The sequence below is a fragment of the Anolis sagrei genome, chromosome 12 (assembly GCF_037176765.1).
Source record: "Anolis sagrei isolate rAnoSag1 chromosome 12, rAnoSag1.mat, whole genome shotgun sequence".
In the NCBI taxonomy this organism is placed as follows: Eukaryota; Metazoa; Chordata; class Lepidosauria; order Squamata; family Dactyloidae; genus Anolis; species Anolis sagrei.
The window spans coordinates 5,502,626-5,510,078 of record NC_090032.1 but is presented as its reverse complement, the minus strand read 5'-3'; the positions used below and the strand labels follow the sequence as shown (position 1 = coordinate 5,510,078).

Here is a 7,453-nt window from a genome sequence, read left to right as displayed (position 1 = left end):
TCAATCCCATCGTTGGTGTAGTCCAGGATGCTCTTTGATTGTAGGTGAACTATAAATCCCAGCAACTACAACTCCCAAATGTCAAGGTCTATTTGGTTTCTGTCCATCGTGGGAGTTTTGTGTGCCAGGTTTGGTTCAATCCAATCGTTGGTGTAGTCTGTCCATCGTGGTTCAATCCCATCATTGCTGTAGTCCAGGATGCTCTTTGATTGTAGGTGAACTATAATTCCCAGCAACTACAACTCCCAAATGTCAAGATCTATTTATTTTCTGTCCATTATGGGAGTTCTGTGTGCCAGGTTTGGTTCAATCCCATCTTTGGTGTAGTCCAGGATGCTCTTTGATTGTAGGTGAACTATAAATCCCAGCAACTACAACTCCCAAATGTCAAGGTCTATTTATTTTCTGTCCATTGTGGAAGTTCTGTGCGCCAGGTTTGGTTCCATCCAATCGTTGGTGTAGTCTGTCCATTGTGGTTCAATCCCATCGTTGGTGTAGTCCAGGATGCTCTTTGATTGTAGGTGAACTATAAATCCCAGCAACTACAACTCCCAAATGTCAAGGTCTGTTTGGTTTCTGTCCATTGTGGGAGTTTTGTGTGTCAGGTTTGGTTCAATCCCATCATTGGTGTAGTCCAGAATGCTCTTTGATTGTAGGTGAACTATAAATCCCCGCAACTACAACTCCCAAATGTCAAGGTCTATTTATTTTCTGTCCATCATGGGAGTTCAGTGTGCCAGGTTTGGCTCAATCCAATCGTTGGTGTAGTCCAGGATGCTCTTTGATTGTAGGTGAACTATAAATCCCAGCAACTACAACTCCCAAATGTCAAGGTCTATTTATTTTCTGTCCATCGTGGGAGTTCTGTGTGCCAGGTTTGGTTCAATCCAATCGTTGGTGTAGTCCAGGATGCTCTTTGATTGAAGGTGAACTATAAATCCCCGCAACTACAACTCCCAAATGTCAAGGTCTATTTATTTTCTGTCCATCATGGGAGTTCTGTGTGCCAGGTTTGGTTCAATCCAATCGTTGGTGTAGTCCAGGATGCTCTTTGATTTAAGGTGAACTATAAATCCCAGCAACTACAACTCCCAAATGTCAAGGTCTATTTGTTTTCTGTCCGTTGTGGGAGTTCTGTGTGCAAGGTTTGGTTCAATTCAATCGTTGGTGTAGTCTGTCCATCGTGGTTCAATCCCATCATTGGTGTAGTCCAGGATGCTGTTTGATTGTAGGTGAACTATAAATCCCGCTGCTTTTACTTGCAGGTGCTGCTCCCTCATTGGGGAACCCCAGAATGGATAGATGTGCCATATCCCTTCTTTTTCCCCTTCCCTCCAGAATGGACTCTCCCATCACTGAGCCAGCGGGTGATGCTGATGCTGTGGGTGCTTTTGCTGCTGCCGCCGCCTCGCCTTTTCATCATCAGCACCACCACCCTCATCATTGGCGGCAGCATTGAGTCCCCTCCTGGACCCCTCCTGCTCCATCGCTCGCTGCTCCTTTCGCCACAGCAGCAGCAGCAGCGGAAGAAGAGGAGGAGGCAGAGAGCATCCTTAGCAGCAGCATCCCTCAGAGCATCCTCTCTCCACCACGTCCTTGGGTACCACAAGAGGTAAGAGTGCGCCTTCCTTCCCTCCGAGGCTCAGCATCTCCTCCTTCTCTGCAGCATCCCCCTCCCCATCGCTCCCTCGGTGAGGCCATTTTGTCCCAGAAAACCTTGCCTTTGGCTCCGGCCTCTCTTCTCCTCCTCCACCATCCCTCCTTCTCTTCTCCTCCACCTCTCCCTCTCCATCATTCCTTCTTCCTCTTTCTATCTCTTGGCTCCATCTTCCTCCTTCTCTTCACCTTGATTTTTCCATCTCCATCATTCCTCTTCCTCTCTCTTGGCTCCATCCTTCCCCTTCTTCCTCCTTCCCTTCCTCTCCATTTCTTCACCTCCACCATCCCTCCTTCTCTTCTCCTCCACCTCTCCCTCTCCATCATTCCTTCTTCCTCTTTCTATCTCTTGGCTCCATCTTCCTCCTTCTCTTCACCTTGATTTTTCCATCTCCATCATTCCCCTTCCTCTCTCTTGGCACCATCCTTCCCCTTCTTCCTCCTTCCCTTCCTCTCCATTTCTTCACCTCCACCATCCCTTCTTCTCTTCTCCTCCACCTCTCCGTCTCCATCATTCCTTCTTCCTCTTTCTCTCTCTTGGCTCCATCTTCCTCCTTCTCTTCAGCTTGATTTTTCCATCTCCATCATTCCTCTTCCTCTCTCTTGGCTCCATCCTTCTCCTTCTTCCTCCTTCTCTTCCTCATCATTTCTCCACCTCCATCATCCCTCCTTTTCTTCCCTTTCTCTTTATCCCTCTTTTCTCCATCCATCTCCTTCCTCCTCCTTCTCTTCCCCTTGATTTTTCCATCTCCACCATCCCTCTTTCTTCCTCTTTTCCTCCTCTTTCTCTTTCCTCCGACCTTCTCCTTCTTCCTCCGTCTCTTCCTCTCCATTTGTCCATCTCCATCTCCCCTTCTTCTTCCTCCTACTCCTTCTCTCCCCTTTGATTTCTCCATCATCTCTCCTTCTCTTCGCCTCCACCACTCCGTCTCCCTCATTCCTCTTTCTATCTCTTGGCTCCATCTTCCTCCTTCTCTTCACCTTGACTTTTCCATCTCCACCATCCCTCTTTCTTCCTCCGTCTCTTCCTCTCCATGTCACCATCTCCATCTCTCCTTCTTCCTCCTCCTTCTCCTCCTTCTCTCCCCTTTGATTTCTCCATCATCCCTCCTTCTCTTCTCCTCCACCTCTCCGTCTCCATCATTCCTCCTTCCTCTTTCTATCCCTTCTCTTCACCTTGATTTTTCCATCTACACCATCCCTCTTTCATCCTCTTTTCCTCCGTCCTTCTCCTTCTTCCTCTCCATTTCTCTGTCTCCATCTCCCCTTCTTCCTCCTCCTTCTCCTCTTCCTCTCCCCTTTGATTTCTCCATCATCCCTCCTTCTCTTCTCCTCCACCTCTCCGTCTCCGTCATTCCTTCTTCTTCTTTCTATCCCTTCTCTTCACCTTGGCTTTTCCATCTCCACCATCCCTCTTTCATCCTCTTTTCCTCCGTCCTTCTTCCTCCGTCTCTTCCTCTCAATTTCTCCATCTCCCCTCCTTCTTCTTCCTCCTCCTCCTTCTCTCCCCTTTGATTTCTCCATCATCCCTCCTTCTCTTCTCCTCCACCTCTCCGTCTCCGTCATTCCTTCTTCCTCTTTCTATCCCTTCTCTTCACCTTGGCTTTTCCATCTCCACCATCCCTCTTTCATCCTCTTTTCCTCCGTCCTTCTTCCTCCGTCTCTTCCTCTCAATTTCTCCATCTCCCCTCCTTCTTCTTCCTCCTCCTCCTTCTCTCCCCTTTGATTTCTCCATCATCCCTCCTTCTCTTCTCCTCCACCTCTCCGTCTCCATCATTCCTTCTTCCTCTTTCTATCCCTTCTCTTCACCTTGATTTTTCCATCTCCACCATGCCTCTTTCTTCCTCTTTTCCTCCGTCCTTCTCCTTCTTCCTCTCCATTTCTCCGTCTCCATCTCCCCTTCCTCCTCCTCCTCCTCCTCTTCCTCTCCCCTTTGATTTCTCCATCATCCCTCCTTCTCTTCTCCTCCACCTCTCCGTCTACATCATTCCTTCTTCCTCTTTCTATCTCTTGGCTCCATCTTCCTCCTTCTCTTCACCTTGGCTTTTCCATCTCCATCATCCCTCTTTCTTCCTCTTTTCCTCCGTCCTTCTCCTTCTTCCTCCATCTCTTCCTCTCCATTTCTCTGTCTCCATCTCTTCTTCCTCCTCCTCCTCCTCCTCCTCTCCCCTTTGATTTCTCCATCATCTCTCCTTCTCTTCGCCTCCACCTCTCCGTCTACATCATTCCTTCTTCCTCTTTCTATCTCTTGGCTCCATCTTCCTCCTTCTCTTCACCTTGATTTTTCCATCTCCATCATTCCTCTTCCTCTCACTTGGCTCCATCCTTCTTCTTCTTCCTCCTTCTCTTTCTCTCCATTTCTCTTTATCCCTCTTTGCTCCAACCATCCTCTTCCTCCTCCTCCTCTTCCCCTTGATTTTTCCATCTCCACCATCCCGCGTTCGTCCTCTTTTCCTCCTCTCTCTCTCTCTCTCTCTCTCTTGGCCCCATCCTTTTCCTTCTTCCTCCTTCCTTTCCTCACCATTTCTCCACCTCCACTATCCTTCCTTCTCTTCTCCACCTCTCCATCTCCATCATTCCTCTTCCTCTTTCTCTCTCTTGGCTCCATCCTTTTCCATCTTCCTCCTTCCCTTCCTCTCCATTTCTCCATCTCCATCTCCCCTTCTTCTTCTTCTTCTTCCTCCTCCTCCTCTCCCCTTTGATTTCTCCACCATCCTTCCTTCTCTTCTCCTCCACCTCTCCGTCCCCATCATTCCTTCTTCCTCTTTCTATCCCTTGGCTCCATCTTCCTCCTCCTCTTCACCTTGATTTTTCCATCTCCATAATTCCTCTTCCTCTTTCTCTTCCTCTCCATTTCTCCATCATCCCTCCTTTCCTTCCCTTTCTCTTTATCCCTCTTTGCTTCCTCCTCCTTCTCTTCCCCTTGATTTTTCCATCTCCACCATCCCTCTTTCTTCCTCTTTTCCTCCTCTTTCTCTTTCCTCCGTCCTTCTCCTTCTTCCTCCATCTCTTGCTCTCCAATTCTCCATCTCCATCTCACCTTCTTCTTCCTCCTCCTTCTCTCCCCTTTGATTTCTTCACTTTCCCTCCTTCTCCTCTCCTCCCCCTCTCCATCTCCATCATTCCTTCTTCCTCTTTCTATCTCTTGGCTCTATCTTCCTCCTCCTCTTCACCTTGGCTTTTCCATCTCCACCATCCCTCATTCTTCCTCTTTTCCTCCGTCCTTCTCCTTCTTCCTCCGCCTCTTCCTCTCCATTTCTCAGTCTCCATCTCCCCATCTTCCTCCTCCTCCTCCTTCTCTCCCCTTTGATTTCTCCACCATCCCTCCTTCTATTCTCCTCCACCTCTCTATCTACATCATTCCTGTTTCCTCTTTCTATCCATCCTTCTTCTTCCTCCTCATCCTTCTCTTCATTTCTCCGCCTCCATCATCCCTCCTTTTCTCCTTCTCTCCTCCTCCTCCATCATCCCTCCTTTTCTCCTCTCTCTTGGCTCCATCCTTCTTCTCCATTTCCAGAAAACCTTGCCTTTGGCTCCGGCCTCTCTCCACCTCCACCATCCCTCCTTCTCTTCACCTCCACATCTCCATCTCCATCATTCCTTCTTCCTCTTTCAATCTCTTGGCTCCATCTTCCTCCTTCTCTTCATCTTGATTTTTCCATCTCCACCATCCTTATTCTTCTTTCTCTCTCTTGGCTCCATCCTTCTTCTTCTTCCTCCTTTTCTTCCTCTCCATTTCTCCATCATTCCTCCTTCTCTTCTCTTTCTCTTTATCCCTCTTTGCTCCAACTATCCTCTACCTCCTCCTTCTCTTCCCCTCGATTTTTCCATCTCCACCATCCCTCTTTCTTCCTCTTTTCCTCCTCTTTCTCTTTCCTCCGTCCTTCTCCTTCTTCCTCCATCTCTTCCACTCCATTTCTCCATCTCGAACTCCCCTTCTTCCTCCTCCTCTTCCCTTTGATTTCTCCACCATCCCTCCTTCTCTTCTCCTCCACCTCTCCGTCTCCATCATTCCTTCTTCCTCTTTCTATCCCTTGGCTTCATCTTACTCCTCCTCTTCACCTTGATGTTTCCATCTCCATAATTCCTCTTCCTCTCTCTTGGCTCCATCCTTCTTCTTTCTCCTTCCCTTCCTCTCCATTTCTCCACCTCCATCATCCCTCCTTCTCTTCTCCACCTCTCCATCTCCATCTCATTCCTCTTCCTCTTTCTCTCTCTTGGCTCCATCCTTCTTCTTCTTCCTCCTTCTCTTCCTCTCCATTTCTCCATCATCCCTCCTTCCCTTCCCTTTCTCTTTATTCATCTTTGCTCCAACCATCCTCTTCCTCCTCCTTCTGTTCCTCTTGATTTTTCCATCTCCACCATCCCTTTCTTCCTCTTTTCCTCCTCTTTCTCTCTTTCGCCTCCATCCTTCTCCTTCTTCCTCCTTCCCTTCCTCTCCATTTCTCCATCTCCATCATCCTTCTTCCTCTTCCTCCTCCTCCTCCTTCTCTCCCCCTTTCTCTCCATTTCCATTATCGCTCCTTCCTTTCCCTTCCTCTCTCTCTCTCTCTCTCAGCTTCATCCTTCTCTTCCCTTCCTCTCTCTCTCTTTCTCTCTAATCTTCATTCTTCTCCTTCTTTCTCCTTCGCTTTCTAATTTCCCATTTCCATCATCCCTTCTTCTCTTCCCCTTGATTTCTCCATCTCCATCGTCCCTCCTTGCCTTCCTCTTCCCCTCTCTTGTCTCCAGCCTTCTCCTTCTTTCTCCTCTCCCTCTCCATTTCTCCATTATCCCCCATTCTCTTTCCTTTCTCTTTCTCTCTCTTCACTCCATCCATCTCTTTCCTTCTTCTTCTCTTGCCCTTGATTTTTCCATCTCCTTCTTTCACTTCCCTTCGTCTTTCACCTCCATCCTTCTCCTTCTTCCTCCTTCTCTTCCTCTCCATTTCTCCAACTCCATCATCCCCTTTTCCTTCTCCTTCCCTTCCCCTTGATTTCTCCATTCCTATAATACCTTCTTCTCTTCCCTTCCCCCCTCTCTCTCTTGACTTCAACCTTCTCCTTCCTTCTCCTTCTCTTCCTCTCTATTTCTCCCTCTGCATCATCCCTTCTTCCTCCTTCTTCCCTTCCCCTTGATTTCTCCTCCATCTTCCCTCCTCTTCTTCTCCACCTCTCCATCTCCATCATTCCTTCTTTCTCTTCCTCTTTCCCTCCTCTTTCTCTCTCTTGGCTCCATCCTTCTCCCTCTTCCTCTCCATCTCCATCATCCCTTCTTCCTCCTTCTTCCCTTCCCCTTGATTTCTTAATTTCCATCTTCCCTCCTTTTCTTCTCTTCCCTTCCTCTCTCTCTCTCTTGTGGCTCCACCCTTCCTCTTCCTCATTCTCTTCCTCTCCATTTCTTCCTCTCCATCATCCCTTCTTTTGCCTCCTTCTTCTCTTCCCCTTGATTTCTCCGTCTCCATCATCCCTCCTTCTCTTCCCTTCCTCTTTCTCTCTCTCAGCTCCATTCTTCTCCTTCTACCTCCTTCTTCTCTTCCCCTTGATTTCTCCCTCTCCATCATCTCTCCTTCTCTTCCCTTTCTCTTTCTCTCTCTTGGCTCCATCCTTCTTCTTCCTCCTTCTCTTTCTCTCAATTTCTCCATCTCCATTATCCCTTCTTCTTTTTTCTCCTTCTTCTTCCTCCTTCTCTTCCTCTCCATTTCTCCATCATCCCTCATTCTCCTCCCTTCCTCTTTCTCTCTCTTGACTTCATCCTTCTCCTTCTTCTTCCTCCTTCTCTTCCTCTCCATTTCTCCATCTCCATCGTCCCTCTTTCA

The 7,453-nt window shown here is 48.2% G+C and overlaps 1 protein-coding gene across 2 annotated transcripts in view; it reads left to right on the top strand.

Moving 5' to 3' along the window:
• The first annotated feature begins 1,278 nt into the window (after positions 1 to 1,278).
• The window catches only part of SV2A (synaptic vesicle glycoprotein 2A), a 69,760-nt gene continuing 63,585 nt past the window's right edge, over positions 1,279 to 7,453 (top strand). For both annotated transcript variants that reach the window (XR_010910380.1, XM_060758039.2), the window contains exon 1: positions 1,279 to 1,612. The gene's annotated coding sequence lies outside the window, so the exon portion shown is untranslated. The remainder of the gene's footprint in view (positions 1,613 to 7,453) is intronic.